Genomic DNA, 14188 nt, shown 5'->3' with positions numbered 1-14188 from the left:
ATGTGCATATGAATCATCTGGGAATCTTGTTTAAAATTCAAACTCTGATTCAGTAGGTCCTGGGTATACTTCTTAGCACTTTTCACTGGGAGAACTTGAGTGCAATGACCCTCTTAATATATACGAGCATATCCGATACCCAGATACTGGCTTATAAATGCTATTTCCCACTAAGAGAAACATCCTGGAGATATGGCTAATTGTAGGGGCTGAAGCAGGAAAAATATAAGAAAAGCCTAGAACATCTTGTACCCAAAAGCAAGAAAAGGCTGAAAAAAAAATAATGGAAACCTTCAAAGGTACACAGAAGCCAGCTTGAAGGGACTGCCACTACTCACATTGCAGAAAAGTGCGAGCACTGTAATTCATAATGGTGGTACCAGGTTATAACCCATTGAATAAAGTAGAAAACCATGAATCCATACAGATACAAAACAGTCAATAAATGGAATGTTTGAGGAGGAACTGGATATCTACATACAGGCATACGTTGGAGGTATTGTGGCTTTGGTTCCAGACCACCACAATACAGTGAATAAAAGTGAGTCAAAGGAATTTTTTTGTTTTCCAGTGCATATAAATGTTTATACTGAAGTCTATAATAGCTTTGTATCTAAAAGATAGTATATACACCTTAATTTAAGAACACTTTATTGCTAAAGAATGTTAATCGTCATCTGAGCTTTCAACAAGTCGTAGTCTTTTTGCTGGTGGAGGGTCTTGCCTTGACGTTGGTGGCTGCCGACTGATCAGGGTGGTGGTTGCCAAAGTTTGGGGTGGTTGTGGCAATTTCTTAAAATAACACAACAATTTCTCTGTAACATGCGATACTGTTTGATAGCATTTTTATCCACAGTAAAATTTCTTTCAAAATTGGAGTCAATCTTTTTGAACTGTGCTGCCGCTTTATCAACTAAGTTTATGTAATATTCTAAATCCTTTGCTGTCATTTCGGCAGTCTTCATAGCGTCATCATCAGGAGTAGATTCCATCTCAAGAAACCACTTTCTTTGCTCCTCCGTAAGAAACAATTCCTCACCTGTTCAGATTTATCGCGAGATCGCAGCAATGCAGTCCCATCTTCGGGCTCCACTTCTCACTCTAGTTCCCTTGCTGTTCCCACCACCTCAGCAGTTACTTCCTCCATGGAAGTCTTCAGCCCCTCAAAGTCATCTTCCGAGGGGTTTGGAATCAACTACTTCCAACCTCCTGCTGATGTTGATATTTTGACCTTTCCCCACGAATCATGAAGGTTCTTAATGGTATCTGAAATGGTGAGTCCTTTCCAAAAAGGTTTTCAATTCGCTTTACCCAGATCCATCTTACCTATGGCAGCTATAGCCTTATGAAAGTATTCCTTAAATAATCAAACTTGAAAGTTGAAATTATTTCTTGATCCACTGGATATAGAACGTATGTTGTGTTAACAGGCATGAAAATACCATTCGTCATGCTGGGCAGCTCCACCAGAACTCTCGGGTGACAGAGTGCATCGTCACTGAGCAGTAGTATTTTGAAAGGAATTTTTTTTTTTTTCTGGGCAGTGAGTCTCAACAGTGGGCTTAAAATATTCAGTAAGCTATGTTGTCGACGGGTGTGCTGTCATCCATGCTTTGTTGTGTCATTTCTAGAGCACAGGCAGAGTAGACTCAGCAGAATTCTTAAGGGCCCTAGGATTTTCAGAACGGTAAATGACATTGGCTTCAACTTAGTCACCAGCTTCATTAACCCCTAACAAGAGGGTCAGCCTGTCCTTTGAGGCTTTGAAGCCAGGCCTTGACTTCTTCTCTCCAGCTTGGAAAGTTCTAGATGGCATCGTCTTTCAATAGAAAGCTGTTTTTTTCTCCATTGAAATTCTGTCGTTTAGTGTAGCCACCATGACTAATGATCTTAGATTTTCTGGAGAACTTGCTGCAGCTTCTACACCAGCACTTACTGCTTCACTTTGCACTTTTATTCTGTGGAGATGGCTTCTTTCCTTAAACCTCGTGAACCAGCCTCTTCTAGCTTCAAACTCCTCTTCAGCTTCCTCACCGCTGTCAGCCTTCACACAATTGAAGAGAGGTAGGGCCTTGATTGGATTAGGGTTAAACTAATTTCTCTTGGCATAATGCCCTCAAGGTCCATCCATGTTGTCACAAATGGCAAGATTTCCTTCTTTTTTATGGCTGATATTACACTGAGTGCCCGTGCGCACACACGCGTGTGTGTGTGCATGTGTGTGCTGTCACATTCCTTTATCCATTCATCCGTGATGGACACCTAGGTTGTTTCGGTACCTTGGTTATTGTAAATAATGCTGTAAAGAACATGGAGGTGCAGATATTTCTTTGAGGTATTTCATTACCTTATACCCAGAAGTAGTTGTGCTGGATTATACAGTAGGTCTGTTTTTAGTTTTTTGAGGAAACTCCATGCTGTCTTCCATGGTAGCTGCACCAATTTATACACCCACCAACAGTGTACAAGGGTTCCATTTTCTCCATCCCCTCACCAACATTTGCTTGTCATTTCTTGTCTTTTTAATAATAGCCATTCTAACAGGTGTTAGGTGAAGTCTCACTGGTTTTGATTTGCGTTTCCCTGATGGTTAGTGATGAGCATCTTTTCGTGTACCGTCAATACGGTATTGGCTACAACATGCCTTCTTTGGGAAAATGTTTATTCAGATCATCTGCCCATTTTTGAATCTGATTACTTGGGTGGGGGGGAGGCATTTGCTTTTTGTTTTTGCCATTGAGTTCTTTATATATTTTGGATATTAACCCCCTATCCGATACATGATTTGCGAATATTTTCTCCCACTTCATAGATTCCCTTTTCATTTCATTGATGGTTTCATTTGCTGAAACCTTTTTAATTTGATGTACTCCCAGTTGTTTGTTTTTGCTTTTGTTGCCTTTGCTGTTGATATCAAATCCAAAAGATAATTGCCAAGACTGATGTCAAGGGAGCTTACTGCCTATGTTTTCCTCTAAGAGTTTTATGGTTTCAAGTCTTACATTCAAATCTGTAATCTAGTTTGAGTTAATTTCAGTTTATAATATAAGATAGGGGTCCAGTTTCATTCTTTTGCATGTGGCTTCCAGTTATCACACCATTTATTAAAGATACTGTCCTTTTCCCACTATATATTCTTAACTCCTTTGTCACAATTTAATTGATCATATATGCCTGGGTTTATTTCTGTTCTGTTTCATTTTTCAAGGAGTCATTTTTATGCCAAAACCATACTATTTTTATCATAGAGCTTTGTAATATACAGCTGACTTTGGTACTATACAGGATTGAGCTGCATGGATCCACTTAAATGTGGATTTAAAAAAAATAAATACAGAAGAATTTTATAAAAATATTTTCTTTTTTATGATTTTCTTTTCTCTGGCTTGCTTTATAGGAAGGATACAGTTTATAATACACATAACATACAAAATATGTGTTAATCAACTGTTTATTTAATTGGGAAGACTCCCAATCGATAGTAGGCTATTAGTAATTATGTTTTGGAGGAGTCACAGTTATATACAGATGTTTTACTGCATGGCTGGCTCAGATTCCCTAACCTTCGTGTTGTTCAGGGTCAACTGTGGCTTGAAATCAGAGTGTGATGCCTCTGGCTTTGTTCTTCTTTCTCAAGATTGCCTTGGATATTTGGGGTCATTTGTGGTTCCTTACAAATTTAAGGATTGTGTGTTCCATTGCTGTGAAAAATGCCACTGGAATTGTGATATAGGGATCACTTTAACTTTGTACATGGCTTTGGGTAGTATGAATATTTTAATGATCTAAATTCTCCCAGTACGTGAGTACAGAGTATCTTTCCATTTATTTGTGTCTTCACTTTCTGTCATCAATGTCTTATAGTTTTCAGTGTACAGATCTTTCACCTCCTTAGTTGAATTTACTCCTAGGTATTTTTTTCTTTTTTTTATTATTTTTTCAATTCCGGTATAGCTTACATACAGTAATTACATTGGTTTCAGGTGTATGTTATGGTGTTTCAACAATTCTATACATTACTCCATGCTCATCATGGTAAGTGTTCTCTTTAATTCCCATCACCAATTTCACCCATCCTCCCACCCACCTCCCCTCCGGTAACCATCAATTTGTTCTCTACAGTTAAGAATCTGTTTCTTGGTTTGTCTCTCTTTTTTTTCCTTTGCTAGTTTGCTTGTTTCTTAAATTTCTCATATGAGTGAAATCATATGGTATTTGTCTTTCTCTGACTGACTTATTTTGCTTCCCATACTCTCTAGCTCCAGACATGTTGTTGCAAATGGCAGGATTTCATTCTTTTTTATGACTGAATTATATTCCATGTTATATATGCCACATGTTATCTATTTGTCTTCCTATGGACACTGGGGTTGCTTCCATAGTTTGGCTGTTGTAAATAATGCTGCAATGGACACAGAGGTGCATGAATCCCTTTGAATTAGTGTTCTTGTATTTTGGGATAAATAACCCAATAGTGCAATTACTGAATTGTAGAGTAGTTTCATTTTAACTTTTTGAGGAACCTCCATACTGTTGTCCCGAGTGGCTGCACCAGTTTGCATGCCCACCAACAGTGCAAGAGGGTTCCTAATTCTCCACATCCTCTCAACGCTTCTTGTTTCCTGTGCTGTTGATTTTAGCCATTCAGATAGGTGTGAGGTGATATCCCATTGTAGTTTTGATTTGCGTTTCCCTGATGATCAGTGTATGTTAAACATCCTTTCCTGTGTCTGTTGGTCATCTGGCTGTCTTTGAAGAAGTGTCTGTTTCTGTCTTCTGCCCGTTTTTAAATTGGATTATTTGTTTTTTAGGTATTGAATTGTATCAATTCTTTATATATTTTGGATACTAACCCTGTATCTGATATGTCATTTGCAAATATCTTCTCCCATTCAATAGGTTGCCTTTTAGTTTTGCTGATTGTTTTCTTTGCCATGCAGAAGCTTTTTATTTTGACATAGTCCCAATAGTTTGTTTTTGCTTTTTTCCTCTTGCCTCAGGAGACATCTAGAAAAAAGTTGCTACAGCTGATGTCAGAGAAATTACTGCTTGTACTTTTTTCTAGGATTTTTATGGTTTCAGGTCTCACATGTAGGTCTTTAATCCATTTTGAGTTTATCTTTGTGTATGGTGAAAGAAAGGTGTCTGGTTTCATTCTTTTGCATATTGCCATCTAGTTCTCTCAGCACTATTTGTTGGAAAGACTGTTCTTATTGCATATTCTTTCCTCCTTTGTCAAGGATCAATTGGCCATATAAACATGGCTTTATTTCTGGGCTTTCTATTCTATTCCATTGATCTATGTGTCTATTTTGTGCCAAAACCAGCACTACTACAGCATTGCAGTATGCCTTGGAATCTGGAATTATGATACTTCCAGTTTTTTTTTTTTTTTCAAGTTTGCTTTGGCTATTTGGTGTCTTCTGTTGGTTCCATACAAATTTTAGAACTGTTTGTTCTAGTTCTATGAAAAATGTCATTGGTATTTTGATAGGGATTATATGAGATCTGTCGATTGTTTCAGCTAGTATGGATATTTTAACAATATTTGTTCTTCCAATCCATAAGCATGGAATATCCTTCTACTTGGTTGTCATCTTCGGTATCTTTCATTAGTGTTTTGTAGTTCTGAGAGTACAGGTCTTTCACCTCCTTGGTTAAGTTTATTCCTAGGTATTTTATTATTTTTGGTACAATTGTAAATAGGATTGCTTTCTTAATTTCTCTTTCTGTTGCTTCATTATTAGTATACAAAACTGTAACAGATTTCTCTATGTTGATTTTGTATTCTGTAACCTTACTGAATTCATTATCAGTTCTAGTAGTTTTTGGTGGAATCTTTAGGATTTGCTATACATAGCATCTTGTTATCTTCAAATAGTGAAAGTTTTACTTCTCCCTTACCAATATGGATGCCTTTTATTCCTTCCTCTTGTCTGATTGCTGTGGCTAGGACTTTCAGTGCTATCTTAAATAGTAATGGTGAGAATGGGTGAGAACAAGACACTATCCTGTCTTGTTCCTGACCTTAGGGAAAGTGTTCTTAGTTTTTCACCATCAAGTATGATGTTAGCCATGGACTTTTCATAAATATTGAGGTATGTTCCCTCCAATCCTACTTTGATGAGGGTTTTTATAATGAATGGATGTTATACCTTGCCAAATGCTTTTTCTGCATCTACTGAAATGATCGTATGGTTCTTATCCTTTCCCTTGTTGATGTGATGTATCACGTTGATCGACTTGTGAATATTGAACCATCTTTGCATCCCAGGGATAAATCCTACTTGATCATGGTTAGTGATCCACAATTTAAAATATGTCTTTTTAATGTATTGTTGGATTTCGTTTGCTAATATTTTGTTGAGGATTTTTGCATCTATGTTTCTCAGAGATATTGGCCTCTAGTTCTTTTTTTGTAGTGACTTTTCTGGTTTTGGCATCAAGGTAATGCTTTCCAGAATTAATTAGGAAGTTTTCCTTCCTCTTCTATTTTTTTGATAGTTTGAGAAGAATAGGTATTAACTCTCCTTTAAATGTCTGGTAAAATTCACCTGTGAAGCCATCTGGCCCTGGATTTTTGTTTACTGAGAGTTTTTTGATTACTAATTCAATTTCATTGCTGGTAATCTGTTCAAATTTTCTATTTCTTCCTAGTTCAGTTTTGGGAGGTTCTATGTTTCTAGGAATTTATCTATTTCTTTTAGGTTGTCCAATTTGTTGGCATATAGTTTTTCATAATATTCTTTTGTACCTCTGGTGTCAGTTGTTATTTCTCCCATTTCTGATTTTATTTGAGTCCTCTCTCTCTTCTCTCTTTTTTTAATGAGTCTGGCTAAAGGTGTACCAATTTTGTTGATCTTTTCAGAGAAGAAGCTCCTGGTTGCATTGATCTATTCTATTGTTTTTTTTAGTTTCTATTTTGTTTATTTCTGCCCTGATATTATTATTTCCCTCTTTCTACTGGTTTTGGGTTTTGTTTTTGTTGTTGTTGTTTGTTTTTGTTGTTTTGTTTTGTTTTGTTTTTGCTGGTTCCTTTGGATTTAAGATTAGGTTGTTTGAGATTTTTCTTGCTTCCTGAGGTAGACCTGTATTGCTGTAGCCATAGATTTTGGACTGATATTTTCATTTTTGTTGGTCTACCTGTATTTTTTTATTTCATCTTTGATTTCTTGGTTGACCCATTCATTGTTTAGCAGCATGTCCTATAACCTCCATGAATTTGTGTGCTTTTCAGGATTTTTCTTGTGGTTGATTTCTAGTTTCATAGCATTGTGGTCAGAAAGATGCGTGGTATGACTTCAATCTTTTTTGAATTTGTTGAGGCTTGTTTTGTGGGCTATTATATGATCTATGGTAGAGGATGGTTCATGTGCACTTGAAAACGATGTGTATTCTGCTGTTTTAGGATGGAATGTTCTGAATATGTCTGTTAGATCCATGTGGTCCAATATGTCAGTCAAAGCCACTGTTTCCTTGTTGGTTTTCTGTTTGGAAGATCTAGCCATTGATATAAATAGGCTGTTAAAGTCTCCTACTATTGTTGTATTACTCTAGGATATTTCCTTTATGTTTGTTATGCTTTATGTATTTGGGTGCTACCATGTTGGGTGCATAAATATTTACATTTGTTATATCTTTTTTTATGTAGTGTCTTGTTTGTCTGATATTAAGTATTACTACTCCAGCTTCTTTTCACTTCCATTTGTGTGATAAATGTATCTCTATTCCTTCACTTTCAATCTGCATGTGTCTTTTGGTCTCTTATAGGCAGCATATAGATAGGTCTTGTTTTTTGTTTTTGTGTTTTTGTTTTTTTATCCATTCCATCACCCAATGTCTTTTGATTTGAGTATTTAGTCCATTTACATTCAAAGTAATTATTGATAGGCACGTACTTATTGCCATTTTGTTATTTGTATCATGGTCGTTTGGTAGATCCTCTCTGTTCCTTTCTGCTCTTGCTCTGTTTTCTCCTGCTTTGGTTGGTTTTCTTTAGCAAAACACTTGGATTCCTTACTCTTTTTTTTTTTATATCTATTACTATTTTTTGATTTGTGGTTACCATTTGGTTTATACATAACACCTTCAACATATAGCAGTCTATATTAAGTTGATGGTCACTTAATTTTGAACCCACTCTTTACTCCTCTCCCCTCTATGTTTCAGATATTTGGTATCATATTTTGCATCCTTTTATTTTGTGCTTCTCTTGACTGATTTTTGCAGACATACTTAATTTTTTTTGTTTTTGTGCTTCTTATTTTTCTCACTCTTCTTTATGGTTTTATTTTCCACTCACAGAATTCCCCTTAACATTTCTTGTAGGGCTGGCTTAGTGGTCATGAATTCTTTTAACTTTTGTTTTCCTGGGAAACTATTTACCTGTCCTTTTATTCTGAATGATTGCCTTGCTGGATAGAGGATTCTTGGCTGCAGATTTTTCCCTTTCAGCACTTTGAACATATTACACCACTTTCTTTTGGCCTGCAAAGTTCCTGCTGAAAAATCAGCTGATAAACTTATGGGGTCTCCTTTGCATGTAACTGTTCTCTTTTGTCTTGCAACATTTAAGATTCTTTCTTTATCACTATTTTCTGCCATTTTAATGACTCTGTTTTGGTGTGGACCTCCTTGGGTTGAATTTGTTGGGGGATTTTCTGTGGCTCCTGAATCTGGATCTGTTTCCATCCCCAGATTTGGGAAGTTTTCAGCTATTATTTCTTCAAATACATTTTTTTGCCCCCCTTTCTCCCTCTTCTTGTTCTGGGATCCCTATAATGCAAATGGTGTTATGTTTGATGGTGGACTGAGTTCTCTAAGTCTATTCTCATTGTGCAGTACTTGTTTGTCTTTCACCAGCTCAGCCTGATTGCTTTCCATTACTCTATCGTCCAGGTCACTGATAACGTGCCTCTGCTTTCTGTAGCCTACTATTTATTCCATCTATTGTATTTTTAATTTCATTTATTGAGTTCTTCATCTCTGATTGGTTCTTTGTTTTCTATGTCTTTGTTAAGGGTCCCACTGAGGTCCTCCACTCTTTTCTCAAGTCCAGCGAGTATCTTTATGACCATTACTTTAAATTCTCTATCAGGCATATTACTTCTTCTATTTCATTTAGATCTTTCACAGTATGACTGGGTTCAGTTTGCTGCCTCTTGTTGGGCCCTGGGGTGGTAGCCTGTTAAGCACACTTTATCCATTATTTATAGTCTTGTAGGACCCAGGAACATAAGCCTCACCAGCCAACAAAGCCAGGCAATCTGAAGGTGTTTCCTGAAAGCAGCCACAAAAACCAGAGCATTAAAAGAGGGTCCAAGCCTTTTTTCTGGAGACACCAACAAGCTGAAGTAAGGCAGAGGGAGAGTGCAAAGATAGCATCCATCTGCCTCCATCCCTGACGAGTACCCCAGCAAGCTCCCAGATGTGTGTTAAATTAGATGCCTGCCTCTTAGGCCAATGCTTTCAGATAAGCAAATAAGCCCCATTCACGGGAAATCTGGGCACCTCTCAATCTGCTGTGTCCCTGGGACAGATGAGTCCATGTGAGCCCTGTAGGAATCATTTCTCACTTTGCTGTATCCGTGTGGTATTGTGGACACAAGCCCTATTGGTTTCCACAGCTAGATGTTTTGGGGGGCTTGTCTCTCAGGTGCAGGACTTAAAAGTTGGGGTGCTCGATGTGAGGTTCAAACTCTTCACTCCTCAGAGAGAAGCTCTGAATTTAAGTTCCCTCCTGATTCAGGGTCTCTGCAGCAGGGGTGGGGGTTGTGGTAATATTGTGCTGCAGCCTCTCCTACCTGCTTTGATGTAGGTTACTTTTCTCATTTGCCTGATATATAGGACTCGCTCAGGTAGTTTTGTGGGTTTTTTCCAGAGGAAACTGATGTAACTGTAGATTTGGTGTGTCATGGGAGGAGATGAGTTTAGGATCTTCCTACACCACCATCTTGACCCGGAACCGTATGAGTTTCTCTTTTGTAGATTCTATGTGTAAGTTATATCCTATAGTATTTGTCTTTCTGTGTCTGACTTATCTCAGCGTAATGTCCTCAAGGTCCAAATGTGTTGTCACATATGGCAAAATGTCCTTCTTTCTCATGGCTGAGTAATATTCCATTGCATATATATACACACACAGCACCTTTTCTTTGTCCATTCATCTGTTGATGGGTATTTAGGTTGTTTCCATATATTGGCTATTGTGAATAATACTGCAGTAAACATGGAACTGCATATACCTTTTTGATACCCAATTTTCATTTCCTTTGGGTATCTTCCCAGAAGTGGAACTGCTGAACCAGATAGATCTATTTTTAATTTTTTGAGGAAACTCCATATTGTTTTCCATAGTGGCTGAAGTAATTTCATTCCCACCACCAGTGTGCAATGGTTCCCATTTCTTCGCATCCTCACCAACATTTGTTATCTCTTGTCTTCTTGAAAACAGCATAAAGTGTGAGATGATGATCTCATTGTGCTTTGTATTTGCATTTCCCTGATAATTAGTGATGTTGAGTATCTTTTCATGGACCTGTTGGCAATTTGGATGTCTTCTTTGGAAATATATCTGCCCATTTTAAATTGGATTCTTTGTTTTGTTATGAGTTCCTTATATAGTTTGGATATTAACCCCTTATCTAATATGTGGTTTGCAAATATTTTCTCCCATTTTGTAGGTTGGCTTTTCATTTTGTTGATTGTATCTTTTGCTGCGAAGATTTTAAGATTCATGTAGTCATATTTGTTGATTTTTGCTTTTGGTGTCCTATCAAAAAATCATTGCCAAGACCAATGTTGAAGAGTTCTTCCTTATGTTTTCTTCTAGGAAGTTTATGTTATCAAGACTTATGTTTAATTTGATCCATTTCAACTTAATTTTTGTGAGTGGTGTAAGATGGGTCCAGTTTCATTTTTCTGCATGTATTACCCAGTTTTCCCAGCACCGTTTGTTGAAGAGACTATCCTTTTTCCATTGGGTGTTCTTGGCTCCCTTATCAAATATTATTTGACTGTATATGCAAGGGTTAATTCTAGGTTCAATATTTTGTTCCATTGGTCTATATATCTAGTTTTATACCATTTGATTATCATAGGTTTGTAGTATAGGTCGAAATCAGGAAGTATTGGCTCCAGCTTTGTTCTTCCTTCTCAAGATTGCTTTAGCTATTTAGGGTTTTTTTGTGGTTCCATACAAATTTTAGGGTTTTCTTGTTCTATTTCTGTGAAAAATGCCATTGGAATTTTGATAGGGATTGAATTGAATCTATAGATGGCTTTGGGTAGTATGGACATTTTAACAATATTAAGTCTTCTGATCCATAAACACAGGATGTCTATTTGTGTCTTTTTAATTTCTTTTAAAAAGTCTTGTAGTAGTTGTACAGATCTTTCACTTCCTTGGTGAAATTTATTAGTATTTTATTGGTTTTGAGTCTATTGTTAATGGGACAGTTTCCTTTATTTCTTTTTCAAATATTTAATTATTAGCATATAGAAATGAAACCAATTTCGGCAGGTTGATTTTATATCTGCAACTTTACTGAATTCATTGATTACCTCCTCCAGTTTTTTGGTTGAGTCTTTTGGATTTTGTATATATAAAATTATATCATCTGGAAAAAATAACCATTTTACTTCTCCCTTTCCTTTTTTTTTTTTTTTTATTTTATTTATTTAAGTAATCTCTACACCCAACGTGGAGTTCGAACTCATGACCCCATGATCAAGAGTTGCATGCTCTTTGGATGAGCCAGCCAGGTGCCACTTACCTCTTCTTTTCCAATTTGGATGCCTTTTATTTGTTTGTCTTGCCCAATTGCTCCAGCTAGGACCCCCAGTATTATATTGAATAAGAGTGGTGAGAGTGGACATATTTGTCTTGTTTCCAATCTTAGAGGAAGTTCTCAATTTTTCATTGTTGAATACAATGTTAGCTGTGGGCTTTTCATTCATGGCCTTTATTATGTTGAGGTATCTTCCTTCTATACTTAATCTGTTGAGGGTTTTTATCATGAAAGGGATATTGTATTTTGTCAAGTGCTTTTTCTGCATCTATTTTGATAACCATATAATTTTTATCTTTCTTTCTATTGTAATGCATTGCATTTATTGATTTCCATATGTTGAACCATCTTTTCATCTCCATGATTAATCTCACTTGCTCATGTTGGTTTTTTTATTTATATTCAAGTATAATTAACGTACAGTGTTATATTAGTTTTAGGTGTACAATATAGTGATTTAACACTTCTACACATTTCTCAGTGCTCATGAAAATAAGAATATTCTTAATCCCCTTTATCTATTTCATCCATGCCCCCACTCACCTCCCCTCTGGTAACAACCAATTTGTTCTCTATATTTAAGAGTCTGGGGTGGGTTTTGGTTTTTTTTCCCTTTGTTCTTCATTCATTTGTTTCTTAAATTCCACATTGGAGTAAAATCATATGGTGTCTGTCTTTCTCCGACTGACTTATTTCACTTAACATTATACCCTCTAGGTCCCTCCATTTGTTGCAATTGGCAAGATTTCATTCTTTTTTAGGGGTCATTAATATTCCATTACACACACACACACACACACACACCCTACATCTTCTTTATCCATTCATCTATAGTGGACACTTGAGTTGCTTCCATATCTTGGCTATTGTAAATAATGCTGTGATAAACACAGGGGTGCACATATCTTTTCAAATTAGTGTTTCTGTTTTCTTGGGTAAATACTCAGTAGTGTAATTACTGAATCATATGGTAATTACATTTTTAATTTCTTGTGGAAGTTCCATATTCTTTTCCTTCTGTTAACTTTGGGCTTAATTCGTTCTTTTTCTAGTTCCTTGAGGTATAAAGTTAGGTTGCTTATTGGAGATCTAATTTCTTAAAATATTCATTGCTTTAAACTTCTCCAAGCACCATTCCATAGAATTTGATGTGTTGTGTTTCCATTTTCATTTGTTTTAAAATAATTTCTCTTTTCTCTTTGACCCATTTGTTCAGAAGTGTGTTGTTCAGTTTCCCTGTTTGTTGATTTTCCAGGTTTGTTCCTGTTTATCTCTAGTTCCATACTATTGTGGTCCCAAAAGATAGTTGGTACGATTTCCATCTTCTTGATTTGCTAAGACTTGTTTTGTGTCCTGTCATATGATCTATCCTAGAGAATGTTCCATGTGTACTTCAGAAGAATGTATATTCTGCTGCTGTTGGATGGAATGTTCCATATGTCTGTTAAGTCAACTTGGTCTAAAGTATGGTTAAATTCCAACATTTCCCTGTTAATTTTTTTGTGTGGATGATCTATAATTGCTGAGAGTCCCCAACTATTATTGAAGTCCCCCCCACTATTATGGTATTGTCTATTTCTCCCTTCGGATCTGATAATATTTGCTTACTATATTGAGGTGCTCCAATGTTGGGAGCATATATACTTATGGCTGTTTTACCTTCTTGATGTACTGACTCCTTTATCATTATAATGATGACGTTCTTTGTCTCATTACCATTTTTTGGCTAAAGTCTAGTTGTCTGAAATAAATATGGCTATCTCTGCTTTCTTTTGATTTCCATCTTCCATCCCTTCAGTTTGAGCCTCTGTGTGTCTTGGGGGCTGAGATGACTCTCCTTTGGGTGGCATATATTTGAGGCTTGTTGTTTTATCTATCCAACCTATTCACATTTAGAGTGATTATTGATATGTAAAGATCATTAATGCCATCGTATTGACTTCTAATTGTCTTGTATCTCCATTGTTTCTTTTTCCTTCTATTTCTGTTTCTTTGTAAATCCATGGTTTTCCATGGTGGTATGCTTGGTGCCCTCCCGCCCCATTTTTTGGTTTTATAAATCTACTCTCAACTTTTGCTTTGTGGCTACCATGAGACTTACATATAACATCTCAAAGATAACTGTTCATTTTATGCTGATAGCCACTTACCTTTATTTGCCTGTAAGGCTCCACACTTTTACTCCCTTTTTATATTTATGGTGTCACAATTTATTTCTTTTTATGCTGTGTATTCATTTGCAAATCATATTAGTTATACTTATTTTTAATACTTCTTTCCTTTAATTTTTATACTATAGTGGTTACCACACCATTTTAATATAGAGATACACTTCTCTAAATCTATTTTTCACCTTTACCAGAATCTGATTAGCATATTTCGATTTCAGCTTGAAGAAT

This window comes from Ursus americanus, chromosome 9 (assembly GCF_024610735.1).
Source record: "Ursus americanus isolate L20-20 chromosome 9, mUrsAme1.1.p, whole genome shotgun sequence".
In the NCBI taxonomy this organism is placed as follows: domain Eukaryota; kingdom Metazoa; phylum Chordata; class Mammalia; order Carnivora; family Ursidae; genus Ursus; species Ursus americanus.
This window is presented reverse-complemented; position numbering follows the sequence as displayed.